Raw genomic sequence first — 15,893 nt, 5'->3', positions numbered from 1 at the left:
TAAGGAACCCAGAGATAATGGCCTCCATTTGGGTCACGTCCGACATCTTTGGACACTGTGCACAGATAATGGCCGTCGCTGCACGGGTCACGCCACGGCCCGTCTCTCGATACTTTCAGAAGTGATCGACGGCTGATGACCTGCCCGGCCTGCACTACTGTGGTGCACTGAGACTCGAAACAGCTTGATGCTGATTGGATTGAAGTTGCCGGTGTTGCTGTTGGTTCTACGTATTTCTCTTTCCAGGGCTGAACGCAGGTCATGTCAGATTGTTATCTTTACCAGTGTTATGGTAATGTAATGTCGCAAGTTGTAAAGGTGACTTGTGAAGGCGGCCAAGCGGGAAGAGACAAAGAACGGACGCTTCCTTAATGCTCAAAGAAAACGATAGGAGGCGAGCCATGACGTTTTCCACCATGATAACCGGTTAGTCACTACCAGCATGGTGAGAGGTAAGGTATTGAACCATTGATTACCCCACCCTGACCAACAGCCTCCAGTACGTCCATTAACCACCCTCTCCAGACAGGTGACAAGTGGGTGTGTGGGAGCGTGGAGGGCGGATGGTGGGTGACTCAGCAACACACCCTCCTCTCTCACCACAGTTGGCTCCTTACCACTTGGCCAGCCAGCACCGCCCGCTGCTCTAGACGTAAACAGGTTGACAGGTTTGCGTCAGACGTGGTCTCTCGCGTCAACGGTGCCCAGATTTGCGTCAGACGTTGTCTCTTGAGTCAACGGTACACCGATTTGAGTCAGACGTGGTCTCTTGCGTCGACGGTACACAGATTTGCGTTAGACATGGTCTCTTGCGTCAACGGTACACAAATTTGCGTCAGCCGTTGGCTCTTGCTTCAATGGTACACAGAGTTGCGTCAGACGTGGTCTCATGCGTCAACGGTACACAGATTTGCGTCAGACATGGTCTTTTGTACAAACGATACACAGTAGAGTGTACTCAACCTAGTTTTGGTGGATGCTATGCATATCATGGCAATGTTGTCCTTTAAGATCATACAACAGCTAACATCCTGAAGGCAGAGTCAAGTCCTCGGGAGGTCATGTGCATAGCCACATCTGCGCCGTGGATGAATATGCATAAGTTTAAAGACACGTTCATCAGCATGCTGCAACATCCCCAGTTATTACAACTGTTCCGCAGTGTATTAACACTCTTGGCATTATAGCAAATATAACATTTAATGTTGAGAACTTGCACCTTCAGATGGTTGCCCATGTGAAAGATGACGGTATTACAGTATGATTTGAAGGCTATCACCAATATGTAGGCAATATGTAGAACTGGTTATTATCAAGCTTCATTTTGTCTCATGTTATCCTCGGGTGACCTGGAGGATGGATGGGTTCCGATGGTTCACTGGGGCACGGGGGAGTGTGGCGCATTATGATCAACCCAGTGACCACAGTGGAACGTGAAGGCTATTTGTACGTACCTCACTTGTTTTCTTGTACACTCTACATGTATGTGTAGATATAGCTCTATCTTTTTGAGTAGCTGACAATATGTACGGTATGTACGAAGGCCCTATGATGCTGATATTTCTAGATGTTCTTTTGTTATCCTGGGTTTCTGTCTTACCACTTGTATACTGGGTCTTAGCTTGTCTGGTGGTCTGCAAGTAAACACTGAAACCAGTGCGCATCATGCCTATTGTCTGCTTTCACATGTTTGATTTTTATCCTAGAATTACCGAGACAAGTGATGACTCAGTATATACACTGCCGCATCACGCAATTTGTATATATGTGGCGTCACGTCCAGTATGCTTGATTAACAATAGCTTTCATAAATTGGCTCAGCCATACACTGTCATAAGTCAGTTCCAGGCTGTCATTTCGGGTTTATCCCTAAGCCTCAGTCTTCCGTCAACCAGTCAAAATGCCAGTCGGGGAAAGCAGATATTGTGACTGGTTCATGAGTGATCGGCACATGGATATAATGCTGAAATAGGGGGCCATGCACATGACCTATCACAGAGTACGAGTCTGTTATTAGAGGCTGTTGCTGAATGGTTTGAGGGATATTACATCACATTAGGTTCATAGAATATCAAGAGAAATGGTAAGCATTCTGGAGAATACGTTCAGCTTTTTGCCAGCGGTAGTGAGGCTAGGTAAGACCACATCCAGACGGAGGAGCCTGCCTGGGAACCCAGCATGTTCTGCCACGCCTGTGATCAACAAGATACACACACTGTGTCAACATACCATGATTCTAACATGGTTATGCAGGTCGTCCATGATCATGATGATGTTGACGGTGAGAGTGTGATCAGTAGGCATCCGTGATCTCGGTGCAGCACAAGCTCCTCCGTTGATGTTACTAGAGAGAAGAATCTTGGGAACAACATCTACCATCGTGAGGCATGAGGAGATGATGAGGTCTGGTCACACCCTGGCCGGCGCCGAAGCTCGTGCACATATCGAGGCTGTGAGGCAAGTGTTTGATCACTGCTGTATGGTGTGTGATGGAAGTGGGGGTTGCAGGCACCCATGAAGTATGCCTCCGGAAAAGGTTCGTCTTATTGTGATGTACAGAAGAAAGTTTAGGATTCCAGCGAGTTGGTTCCTTCCAGTGATCGAGAGGGAACCATGATTTTGTTTCTTGGGAGGACATCCCAATACTTGATCTGCAGGAGTCTGGCAATAGCAGGTCAGGCGTGGCGATCGACACTTCGGAGCAGGAGGTCAGTTCTCCTGGCGCCGATAGACATCGGGTTGTTCCAGAGACCTTCCGTACGTTCCTACAGCTACTCTGGTGGAGGTCATGCGCTCCAGACTGCGGGTGAGGATGCAGAACACAACGACCAGACAAGATATGATTTCATTAATGACCAAGATATTGTTTGTGTCACATCAGGGAGGGAAGACACGTACGGCTTGGGTTGGCTTTACCTCCGTATGTGTGGTCCTTGCTGAACACAATGGCATTGGAATTTGAAACAGTTAGTTAAGTAGATGGCCGGTCCTTCGTCACACATTGGGGAACTATAAAGACTATAAAGCCTTGTACCAGGTGAGATGATTCCTTATTGCTTTGATAAGACTTATGGTACAGCAGTAACGCTACGTCACAAAAAAAGCATTGCATTACAATAAGATGGTTGTGTGGTTGAGAAGGGTAGAGGCAGATGATATCAAAACTGGTCTAGCAGGGGTCTTATCTGAGGCGGTACCATAAATGAAGACCATCAAGAGCTGGTACCCAGTAGAGGAGTTGGTAACAACAGATACCAAGTCGTCACCTAAGCTCAGTCTTACCTCACATTGACAACCACGGAGGAGTTGCCTAACCTGTAAAGATGCGCGGGTTTTCAAGCTTTTTATGCATTTACTTGACAATGTTTGGGTCAGCAAGAAACAGAAGACGCTACCGTGTTCCTCGCTTTGAAGAAAAGATGAAAGATAATCATTTACACCACTGATGGCTTTCATGCTATGACGGGAGGCGGCACCATATCATACCCGGTAAATATGATATGTAGACATGCAGGGAGGTGAATGTTAAGGAACCACACTTTGTGTCAAGTATTGGCTGTGGTAGGGTTGGTGGTGAAGCTCTGGCATTTATTGTGTCAGTTTTTTGGTTGCAACAACCAATCAGACGTCTCCATTGCCAGACATGAGATGTTCACCAAAAGTGAACAAGAAGCTTGACAAGTTTCTTCCCAGCAAAGACGCTGTCGGTCCACATATCCGACTCGCTCATTATCAAGAAAAAATTTGTCGTAGTTCAGACAAGGAAGAGACAGAGTTGAGAAAGCTGGAGGAGACTGGTGGATAGAAGAGGGCCAATGACAGATCGTCTGGAGAACTTTGTGCCTTGTGTTAGAGGCTTGCCTTGAGCCGATTATTTTGCTCCTGGAGATCCAACTATGAAGCTGCTCCAGGCACAGACTTCAACACATCCTACGCTGTGCATCCGCCTGTGGCTGTAGAATGTAGCAGTCGAGCTGATCAGTGAGCTAAGCTAACATTAAGGTCATGAACTGTCCCTACTACGTCAAGTGTCATGATGCACCTGAGAGTTAAGTCTGTAACACTGAAAGTCACCGTCGTCAATATACATTCTCTTTTTGACAGGTTTTTGCAGATCCGTATTTTGACCTGAAATAACCAATATTATGCATATGAAGGATTGAGAGAGATATGTATACATTTATTGTTATCGTTGAAATGATCCCAAACATCATGTTTTAACTGCGCTGGTAAGCTACTTGAGTTCTGAATATTATTAGAACTGAGCCTCATCTTTTATAGTGACTGAAATGTGTTTTTGCGTGAGAACTTTATGACCTAAATGTCAAAGTACAAAGGTCAAGGTGCTATTCCCCCCTTCCCCTCCCCCAACTTGAATATCTCCACTAACTATTAGATCTTACACAAAACATAACATGCAAGAGTAAAATGACATGTCAGTTATTTCTGAGATTTTGGCTGACCAAGTGTACATGTTTGCCGGGACATCTGTACACACAGTCATTCGCAAATCGTTCGTACGATAAACTCAGACAATGTATCTCCCCTTAATTCGTGCTTAGGAAATTCATTCTCAATCAGTTTCATACAAATCATCCACTCATATCCACCTGGATTATTCATTCTAAGTCATTTGAAGAAATTTCTGAAATGCAGGTTCCACCAACACTGTCAGCTCATAACACAACAAGATCCTCTGCTAACAGATTCGCCAGCCGAGTGCTGACGTTACGCTGACAAGTTGATAGTATCGCTAGCGGTGGTTGGCTGACATCCGCTGACCGCGCGAGGTCGAATTGGCCACCACTTTCTCTCTCTTGTGACACTGTGCGAGAGTTGCAGGGCCTACGTGGCGGAGAAAGGTCATTCATGCATGACACGGTGGTAGGCCGTGAACAGGCCACTGGTAGTGGGGCACGACGTAGCGCTAGGGTGTGGCTTGGTAGTGTGGCATGGCATGGTGTTAGGACGTGATATGGTAGTGAGGCATGGCGTGGTAGTGGGGCATGGTGAAGGATGTTCGCTACAGGTGGTCGCGTTCGCTGTCGTATTTGTGTGGAAGCAAACGCGCACAGCGTCCAGAACTTCCGGCACTTGAATGTAAACACGAGCAGACAACATTCACGTCTCTTTCCCTATAACATAGAAAAGTGATAAAGTTCGGCTGCTGAAGTAAGTCATAAAGAAGATTTTAGAGGTTCATTTGACTTCTGCAGGTGTTTCCCTACTTTTAAGTTAATTAGCGCCACATATTTCCAAATCTTCATAGTCCCCCCTCCCTGCTATTATTTTTTTTTTTTATCTTAGAAAGAAAGATGTATAAGCCACGCTTTGCTGAGCCAAATCACTGATGCTAAGTATCAGGGGTCCACTGATATGCTGTGCTTCCACTTGCATGAGTGGTCTCTGTGGTGCTCTTAAACTACAGATGAAGGAATGAACACACGTTGATGTAACAGAAGCTGAGATCATGAGGAAGAAAACTGGGAGGAACGGTTTGAGTGCCTGAGAAGTGTTGTAACGAGCTGGTGCCACACGTGTAGGCTGCAAAGCAGTAACTCTAGGACGTGGCGAGCACGAGCTGGGGACACAGTACGAAGGTGGCACACGCAGTTGGCGCAGCTCCGTAGCGACGGGCTTGATGTCACGTGAAAGATAACTTTTCTGGCGTGACGTTACAAGGAACGCATCCACCAGTGTCTGCCGTGCTGTCACAAGACGAGCGACTGCTGCCGCACCGGTAAACTGGTGTCACTTCCGTATCCGTCCGCCACGAGTGATGAGGTCAGCAAGAGAGGCCAGCAGCCCGAGGCGTGTGTGGGTCAGGAGCGCTGCGGTTAAGAGTCGCTGGAGGTCAGCCGGTAGTGACTTGCGTCGCTTCTGATACCCACAGTTTCTGTGAGGAAAGTCAGAGGTTGTGGTTTGACCCGAGAAAAGGAAAGTGAGGCAGTTACACGAAGGTAGACGCGCTATGAATTCATATTTTGCTCGAACTATGGAATCTGCGGTCATGGTTTTGGGCTCCAGGGAAGTTCTGGGTTCAATTGTTGAGTGTTTGGCGGCATTGTGTCCTGCCATCAGCAGGACACACTGCCGGACCCTCTCTGCTCAACACGTCCTGAACTTAATTTTACATCTGCGAGAGGGACAACTTCAGCTCCCGCAATAGTTCTCTCTAAGTCTGGAAGATGCACCTAAACTATAAAAGATAGCCATCTTCTTGCGCAGTTAATGGAACTTGCGTCCGTCAACACTGGACGCAGTAACCTCACAGGAAAAAATCCTGGTCCAGTAACCTCTGATCTTGGCGGTTTTCTGTTCGGAAATGTTGCTTCAGCCAGCCACTAATCTGACCTTCAGATATGGGCTGTATGGCGGGGTAGATGGATCGCGTGAGGTGAGGCGCCAGACACACGAGTCATAGCACAACAGGATCAGGTCTGGCGGCCGCACCTGGTCACACTAGTCTGGTAGCTTCCTTACCCACCCACCACCTTGACCTCATACTGGGAGGACGACCACCTACTACAAGTTCTACTGTGTGAGGATATCAAGTGATGCCACACATCGAAGGCACGTTTTCCAGTATTTCTGCTGGTCAGCTGCGGCAGAATATGGTCAGAGAGGGTAATGTGACAATCACACTCTCGCTTCCGAACTGGGAACCATTGTATTTGAAGTTCAGAATCTGCGCACACTCCATTGCATGATTTCCTAGTATCTCTTCCTCCTGCTGCAGTGGGTCGTGTCTCACGGAACCCCCCAGCATGGCTGGGGGGTTGATGCGGTCGGTGTTGCTCATATGTGAGGAAGGTCACGCCTCCGTCACCGGGCAAATGAACGACCTCCTCACGGTTGACTTCCTCACCACAGTTTGACCTCCGGTATGTGGTGGACCGTTCCGTGTGGACCTCGGCAGCACCACATGAACCGCGCGGTACATACTCGGACCACAGCTGGCCCGCACTTCGGACCAGCCTCTCCTGTAAATCCTGCTGGTCCCACCACGAGAACCTTTCAAGAACCATCAGGAAATCACAGGAAAATCCATGAGGTTTGCAGTCATATTGGAGAATTTAGTTCTAGGCTAATAATATTCCGTCATCTCACCCAGTGCCCGACTCCGACCCTGCCACTGCCGGGTGCGGGAGCCAGCAGACCGGACTCACCCTACAAGGAACTGGAAACACTCGGATGCCTCGCTGTGCAACAGGTTGGGCAATAATAATATCCTCATAGATAAGGAAATTCCGTGGAGACAGTTGACTACGGAGGTAGGGCCAAAGGGTCGGCGGTGAGACAATGGGGAAGATCACACTTTTAACGCAAGTATGACGTCCGCAGGTTGCTCGAACTCGGAGAAAGTAATGGGAAAATAAAAAAAGAGTAATTACTCCCAGGAAAAAGGGTTAATTGTGGAACATCCGTCTTGGTAAGGAGGAACGGAATGCAGGAGTCCCTACTGGGGCACAATTTCCACTGCACACAGGAAGTGTGTGTTGCTAGCAACCTGAGGCGGTGATGAGAATCATGTCCTGAAACAGCGAGGAACTACCACGGAAAGACTCGTCCTTTCCTTACCCATCAGTGGTGGACAGTTACCATACTGGAAAACATGAACTTCTCGAATGACGGAGTTAAATCTTGATACTTATTATCGGTATCAATATGCATCAAACACACGCCCTCAAGAGATCCATCCCCTGAGCCGGCAAGACAAAGTTCAGTGTGCTACGTTATATACAAATGAGATTTCGAACCCATGAATCCTGCACCACCTTTGCCTGGAACAGTCGTCGCTGTTTTTACATTCGCTCCCTAATCTCTACTGCTACTGTAACTACTACTACTACTACTACTACTACTACTACTACTACTACTACTACTACTGCTGCTACTACTACTACTACTACTACTACTGCTGCTACTACTACTACTACTACTACTACTACTACTACTACTGCTGCTACTACTACTACTACTACTACTACTACTACTACTACTACTACTACTACTGCTGCTACTACTACTACTACTACTACTACTACTACTACTACTACTACTACTACTACTACTACTACTACTACTGCTGCTACTACTACTACTACTTTTCAACTACGTCTTAAAGAACTCCTGTACGCCCCATCTGTAGCATAGACTGAGCAATAACATCACATGATTAAGAATAATTGTATGATAATTTTATCGTAGGTTTCTCCCCTGACGCCCAGCCAGACTTAAGTTCCTGGTAGGGTAGCTCCCGCCCCTCTGTTGTGTTGGATAACATCATCAGCAGTACACTTGGTCACTACGATCACTGCACACTCAGGAACATCACTCCCAGGACGAATGATCATTACCTGCCGCCAAGATCATTACCGAGCCTACAAAATCATTACCTGGCGCCAAAATTATTACCTGGCCTCCAAGATCATTACCTGACGCCAAGATCATTACCTAGCCTCCAAGATCATTACCTAACGACAAGATCGTTACCTAGCCTTCAAAATCATTACCTGGACGAAAGCTTATTAGCTAGACTTCAAAATCACTGCCTGGGGCCAAGATTATCACCTAGCCTTCAAAATCGTTACCTAGCCTTCTGAATTACTAGTTGGACGCCAAGATAATTACCTGGCTTCCAAAGTCATAACCTGGACGACCAGGTCATTACCTAGCCTCCAAAGAATATTACTTGGTTCCTAAATTGTTATCTGCCATAAAGATTATTACCTAGCCTTCAAAATTGCTACCTAGACGCCATGATCATTAACTAGCCTCCAAGATCACTACCTTAACACCAAGATCATTAGCTAGCCTCCAAGATCAGTACCTGGAAGCAAAGATCATTACCTGACCTTTAAAATCACTACCTGGAGCCAAAATCATCACTTAGCCTTCAAAATAACTATCTGGACGCAAAGATCATTACCTAGCCTACAAAATAATTACCTGGCGCCAAGATAATTATCTAACCTCCAAAATCACTCACTGGAAACAAAGATTATCTCTTAGCCTCCAAAATTATTACCTGGACGTTAAGATCATTACATAGACTCCAAAATCACTATTACCTTGACGCCAAGATCATTAGCTAGCCTCCAAGATCACTACTACCTTGACGCCAAGATCATTAGCTAGCCTCCAAGATCACTACCTTAACTCCAAGATCATTAGCTAACCTCCACGATCACTACCTTAACGCCAAGATTATTAGCTAGCCTCCAAGATCACTACCTTAACACCTAGATTATTAGCTAGCCTCCAAGATCACTACCTTAACACCTAGATTATTAGCGAGCCTCCAAGATCACTACCATGACACCAAGATCATTAGCTAGCCTCCAAGATCACTACCTTAACGGCAAGATCATTAGCTAGCCTCCAAGATCACTACCTTAACACCTAGATTATTAGCTAGCCTCCAAGATCACTACCTTAACACCTCGATTATTAGCGAGCCTCCAAGATCACTACCATGACACCAAGATCATTAGCTAGCCTCCAAGATCACTACCTTAACTCCAAGATCATTAGCTAGCCTCCAAGATCACTACCTTAACGCCAAGATCATTGCCTAGCCTACAAAATAATTACCTGGCGCCAAGATAATTATCTAACCTCCAAAATCACTCACTAGACACAAAGATTAATTCTTAGCCTCCAAAATTATTACCTGGACGTTAAGATCATTACATAGACTCCAAAATCACTATTACCTTGACGCCAAGATCATTAGCTAGCCTCCAAGATCACTACTACCTTGACGCCAAGATCATTAGCTAGCCTCCAAGATCACTACCTTAACACCAAGATCATTTGCTAGCCTCCAAGATCACTACCATGACGCTAAGATCATTAGCTAGCCTCCAAGATCACTACCTTAACACCAAGATCATTAGCTAGCCTCCAAGATCACTACCTTAACGCCAAGATTATTAGCTAACCTCCAAGATCACTACCTTGACACCAAGATCAATAACTAGCCTCCAAGATCACTACCATGACGCCAAGATCATTAGCTAGCCTCCAAGATCACTACCTTAACACTAAGATCATTAGCTAGCCTCCAAGATCACTACCTTAACGCCAAGATCATTAGCTAGCCTCCAAGATCACTACCTTAACGCCAAGATCATTAGCTAGCCTCCAAGATCACTACCTTAACACCTAGATCATTAGCGAGCCTCCAAGATCACTACCATGACACCAAGATCATTAGCTAGCCTCCAAGATCACTACCTTAACACCAAGATCATTAGCTAGCCTCCAAGATCACTACCTTATCGCCAATATCATTAGCTAGCCTCCAAGATCACTACCTTGACACCAAGATCATTAGCTAGCCTCCAAGATCACTACCTTAACGGCAAGATCATTAGCTAGCCTCCAAGATCACTACCTTAACGCCAAGATCATTAGCTAGCCTCCAAGATCACTACCTTATCGCCAAGATCATTAGCGAGCCTCCAAGATCACTACCATGACGCCAAGATCATTTGCTAGCCTCCAAGATTACTACCTTGACACCAAGATCATTAGCTAGCGTCCAAGATCACTACCATGACGCCAAGATCATTAGCTAGCCTCCAAGATCACTACCTTATCGCCAAGATCATTAGCGAGCCTCCAAGATCACTACCTTAACACCAAGATCATTAGCTAGCCTCCAAGATCACTACCTTATCGCCAATATCATTAGCTAGCCTCCAAGATCACTACCTTGACACCAAGATCATTAGCTAGCCTCCAAGATCACTACCTTAACGGCAAGATCATTAGCGAGCCTCCAAGATCACTACCATGACGCCAAGATCATTAGCTAGCCTCCAAGATTACTACCTTGACACCAAGATCATTAGCTAGCCTCCAAGATCACTACTACCTTAACGGCAAGATCATTAGCTAGCCTCCAAGATTACTACCTTGACACCAAGATCATTAGCTAGCCTCCAAGATCACTACTACCTTAACGGCAAGATCATTAGCTAGCCTCCAAGATAGTCACTGTCTAATCACAGAGATCGTTGCCGTACGCATGGGTCATGGCACAGTCATGGAGACCCTACAGATGAACTGTATAATCTGGTTTTTAAATTCGGTGTTTACGTATGTCATTAATTTTGCTAGTCTTTCTTGCTGACAGTAACAACTTCGCTTCTCCATCGACTAGGTCATTCTGGACTTAACATTACCCACGTCTGTTGCACAGTACTGACCTACTCTACCACCAACCGTTAGAAAACAGCTGAATTTTGCTCCTTACGTCTAGTGGGCGGGAAACCATCGCAAAGGCTCAGTGCTCCTGTAGCAGTGTCTGTAACCCGGAGCGACGTCGCGTCGGGCCGTGGAGGGTGTGGCTGGCCGCCCAGGGGAAGGCGTCACCCACTATGTGAAGGAAGGTGTTGCAGGTGGTGGAGCGTCTCCTCGTATAGCCTATGGCAGTATGGTGTCCCAGTAGATGAAGGTTTCCCTCGTAGGTCAGGTAGTCTACAAGGGACGCGCCCCCCCTCACGTATCTGAGGCACTGTCATATGTCTGTACGATTCTTCTGAGATGAGAACATTTAACATGTGTGTGTGTGTGTGTGTGTGTGTGTGTGTGTGTGTGTGTGTGTATGTGTGTGTGTGTGTATCCTGGGCCAGAATTGTGGATGACGCCAGGAACACGGTGCCGGCAATGGCGAGAGACCGAATACAGCCAAACCCGTCGTTGTTTTAGTCTTTATATGATGCCTGAAGATACGAGAGAGGACGCTTCTGTGAAAGCCTTGGTGAGTGGCGCATGGGTAGGGGCGTGTGGTGGTAAACTGTGGCAAACAACCCAGTCGATCTTTTTCAGACTTTCACCGTCTGTTGACAGTTCATGACAGGAGTAATTGCAGTCATTTCTCCCTGTATGTCATGACAGAGAAATAACCCACAAGAAAAGTAGTTCAGTGATATGGGTGCTGCTGCTGCTGCCTTTCTAACCCATATATCCAGTAACTTTGTTCGTACATCCTTCAGGGAAAACCCTATGATATTACAATGAGGTCATAACGTTTCATAATGTACTCCAAAATCTCATACTATTCCATAGAATATATATCAGTGGGATTGTGTAAATGTGAAGGCTAAATGTACATGACCAAACATACAAAGTGGAAACTAAGACCACAGTTTTCACTCTGCCTCTCTTGGTAATTTACGATGTTGGCGTATTACAATCTTGTTCATCATTCAATCAGGCTTGTGTATATATTGCCATTGTTTCATAGTATATATTTTTTCAACATACCGTCTTTACATGTAGGTATTTATAGTGTACAATGTGTGTTGATGTGAGCAGGTGCGGCCCATAGTGGCCGTGTGTGATGTGACCCACAGTGGTGGTGGCCCATATTGGCCTTGTGTGATGTGACCTACAGTGGTGGTGGCCCATAGTGGCGGTGTGTGATGTAACCCACAGTGGTGGTGGCCTATGGTGTCGGTGTGGTAGAGATTTGACCTACGGTGGCAGTGTGACACACGGCGAAACACATAACTTATGGCCTTTTGTCGTAGGCGCCACATTATGTTAGAGGAAAGGTCTTCCTCACTGACTGTGTCTGGAAGTCTGGCGTGCGACGGTGTGTGTACTGGCGGCACGGTAAACCCTCTCTCCCTCTAACTCTTGATACGGAATCTCTCCAGGATAGACGTAACTCGCACATTTAAAAGCGTGGCAGGCAGGAGCTCTCTCTCCTTCAGGAATGACATTCAGAGAACCATGAGATGCATCTTCCAGCCAGCCTAGGTAGAATTTCCGTGTTGTACATCGTATGGCCGTACCTTAGCCAGTTAGCTGCGTGTACCATAGGCATGACGCTTCCCCCGGGGCTGCTCATTACTTGCAGGTATCCATCGTAGGCGTACAAAACAACCGGGAGTGTATTAATGAACACACAGTTTCACACAGTTTCCTGTCTCTGGCCACACCGATATCTCTTCAGTAGCGGGATAGCCACACTCCCTAACACTAGGCCTTGGGTCTTTCTGGCCACACCATTATGTCGTCATTGGCCGGGTAGCCTTCCTCCCACACGCTAAACCTGGGGTCTCACTCTGGCCACACCAGAGGCCCTAGACCTGAGCTGAGGTCCGCAGCATACGTAGATGTCCTTCACATGTTGGCATCCCTGACCACAGTCTTGTGAAACAGAAACTGTGCAGAAAAAAGAATGAATCATTGTCTACACGCACGCAAGTGTGTCTTTACACATAAGTGTTTAAACACGCGCGTGCATTATCTCATAATTTGCGAGAAGTCTTTGCAGACACTGGAGGCTACAGTTTCAGTCACCTGGAAGACAGGGTTTGCATTTCGTCCAGTACTCCCTCATATTACCAATAGTCTCCATACTTTTCTATCTCTTCATGCCTTCTGTAATTTTCATATAAAAAATGGCTTTCGTGAGAACTTTAATCCGTGACCGGTGCCGTCCACAGAAAGATATAGGAAACACTTAACGTATGTAGCAATACAACTACTGTATACCAGACTTCATCAAGACGAACGTTTGAGAGAACCTCCCAGTTAGAGAGCAGGTCGGTCCATCTATATACAGTGGAACCACTCGCCTGGTCCAACCTCTCCGCCCCCGGGCGCCACACACCAGGGCCTCAGGGTGTACTGTCGTCTACCACAATCATCTGTGTTGTCCGTTAGCTTACTTTCACCTATAGGCAGATTAGTCTGGATCACAGAATCCGAAGGTCCTCTAGTGTTCACAATCGGCTCGAAGTTTCCAATGATGTATATCCGTGTCTGCCACACTCTGTGGCTTATATACTATTCAGCAGTTGACAGACAGCAAATTCAACAACTTAGCCCATGGGATGGGTTCAGTTCAGTGTGTTACTCAGTCCTGTCTGTAATCTTTTTCACGTTGCAAGGTCAACAAGACAGGTTACAAGACGAAATTATGCACGAGTTTACGACGGACTAGTGTTCTTAGTCCAGCACCATCTCATATTTATGCAGACGTGACGCACACGACGTTTGGGAGACATCCTTAACATCCGAGTGAAAGAGGACTCCTAATACTCATGGTGTGTCATGAGCATACACCACTGCCAGAGGTCGCTACACTAACGACAGCAACTGGTCGCGTGGGTCAAACCCCAGGTTGAGATACTTGAGACTGGCCAGCCAGTCAGCCTCTCGACTCACGTTTCAGTGACATGAAAGAAAAGTTATCTAAGTTAAGTGATATATTGTGAGATGTGGCCCAAAAAGCAGACTTCCTGCTAGAACGATGGTACACGACAAGTGCTCATGTTGAAGTTTCATCTGGCCTTATCTTGAAACGGACCCCTGTCTTTAGATTGTCTGTCCGCCTTCTTCCCTGACCAGCTTCACTTCGACGGGGCTCCAGGTCTCGAGATGATTTCTACTTCGGTCTTTGATTCACGAAGCGCTTCTTAGCCATGACTCATGTGCATACAGAAGCTCTGAGAATGATCTTCCAGTCTTGGAGACACCGAAGGTGCGAATCATAAATGTTCAAAGGGAGAGTGTCACAGTATGTGTGAAAGTTAAGATATTTCATATCTTAAATTTTTTTATGTTCAGACTAATACCGAGCGCTGTTTACATCATCATTTTTCATTTTGTGCTCTGGCCTAATCGTCCATGTATTGAGCATCATGAATATAATTCAGCCATTAATGTAGCTGTCTCTATAGCCAATTTACTGATCTATAAACGCTCTAATGATTATAGCACGAAAGTGTACCATATCCATAAAAGAAAAAAAGGACATACTCATCTGGGGAGGTGTGACACCGATGGCGACATAGCAAGAATGAAATTCCAGAACTGCTTCACACACACACTAGAGCTGCCACCTTCTCCCCAGACACTGGTCGCTGCATAGCTCGTGGTTTTATCATCCACTCATAGATAAAGACAAGTGTTTACCGCAAGGAAGTTTGGTGGACGTTTTATAAGACAACGGTTTCCTCAAGCAACTTGGACTGTTGCATCATGATTGTTGGCAAATCATTTGATATGAAAACCTCAGAAACATAAAGTAAAATATAAAAGTAATAAGGAAACTATGATCAGAATATGTCATACTTTACGAGGGAACAGAGGCAGACAAATGTCTGACAGTGGTGTCGTTTACAAGACGTCCCTAGATCATGAATGAAAGTCTGGTAGCACAGCCAAACACGGGACATAAATCGCAACCACAGATCCCCTGGAGCAACTGGACGATCATTACTTGAGAATTATCTGCTCATTCACAAACAACTTGGTATTTATAGACCGACGCTACATGACCACGGAATGAGCGGCTGACGACATCCGGGTACAGCGTCCACACAGTTTGCTGGCTCAGTCCTCCAGATGACAATGGTATTATGTACTATATTGTTCAAGTCTGTTATGCTCCCACGTACCAGGTTCCCGACCGTGGCACGTGTGGATATGTTTACTTTGTACCATTTCTCTCCGCCCAAGTGCAGAGCTGGAGCCGTTCTGGCGAGGATTGTCCGCCCTCAACTCGCTAGATGTGCCTACCTACGTGATCATGATAGCTTTCATGGTCATTTGCCTGAAGAGAGCAACTTTGGTAGAGCTGTTATGAAGCCTTATAACCGAGTCTGAAAATGAAAGTCTCCGCCACATTTACCCTGAGCAGCGAGGTCTTGATTGTAGGCTTTGTGTTGGGGACTTACCTGTGGTGCTGGTGCATGGCTGATGTGGTATATACAAAGACAATCGTCGTTGTGTGTGTGTGAGATGAAGGCTTTTACTGGCGTGTGCATCAACTCGTCTACATAGTACGTGATTACAAGCTTGTACGTGATTACGTGCTTGTTAACCTGCAGGTAGCCTGGCTACCTCTCCCTGCAGGTGAACAC

General features: G+C 46.3%; 1 protein-coding gene across 1 annotated transcript in view; it reads right to left on the bottom strand.

The window, feature by feature from the left end:
- LOC139751404 (glucose dehydrogenase [FAD, quinone]-like) overlaps positions 1–15,893 on the bottom strand; it is a 112,623-nt gene that overhangs the window by 51,741 nt on the left and 44,989 nt on the right.

The sequence above is a fragment of the Panulirus ornatus genome, chromosome 11 (genome assembly GCF_036320965.1).
Source record: "Panulirus ornatus isolate Po-2019 chromosome 11, ASM3632096v1, whole genome shotgun sequence".
In the NCBI taxonomy this organism is placed as follows: domain Eukaryota; kingdom Metazoa; phylum Arthropoda; class Malacostraca; order Decapoda; family Palinuridae; genus Panulirus; species Panulirus ornatus.
This window is presented reverse-complemented; position numbering and strand designations above follow the sequence as displayed.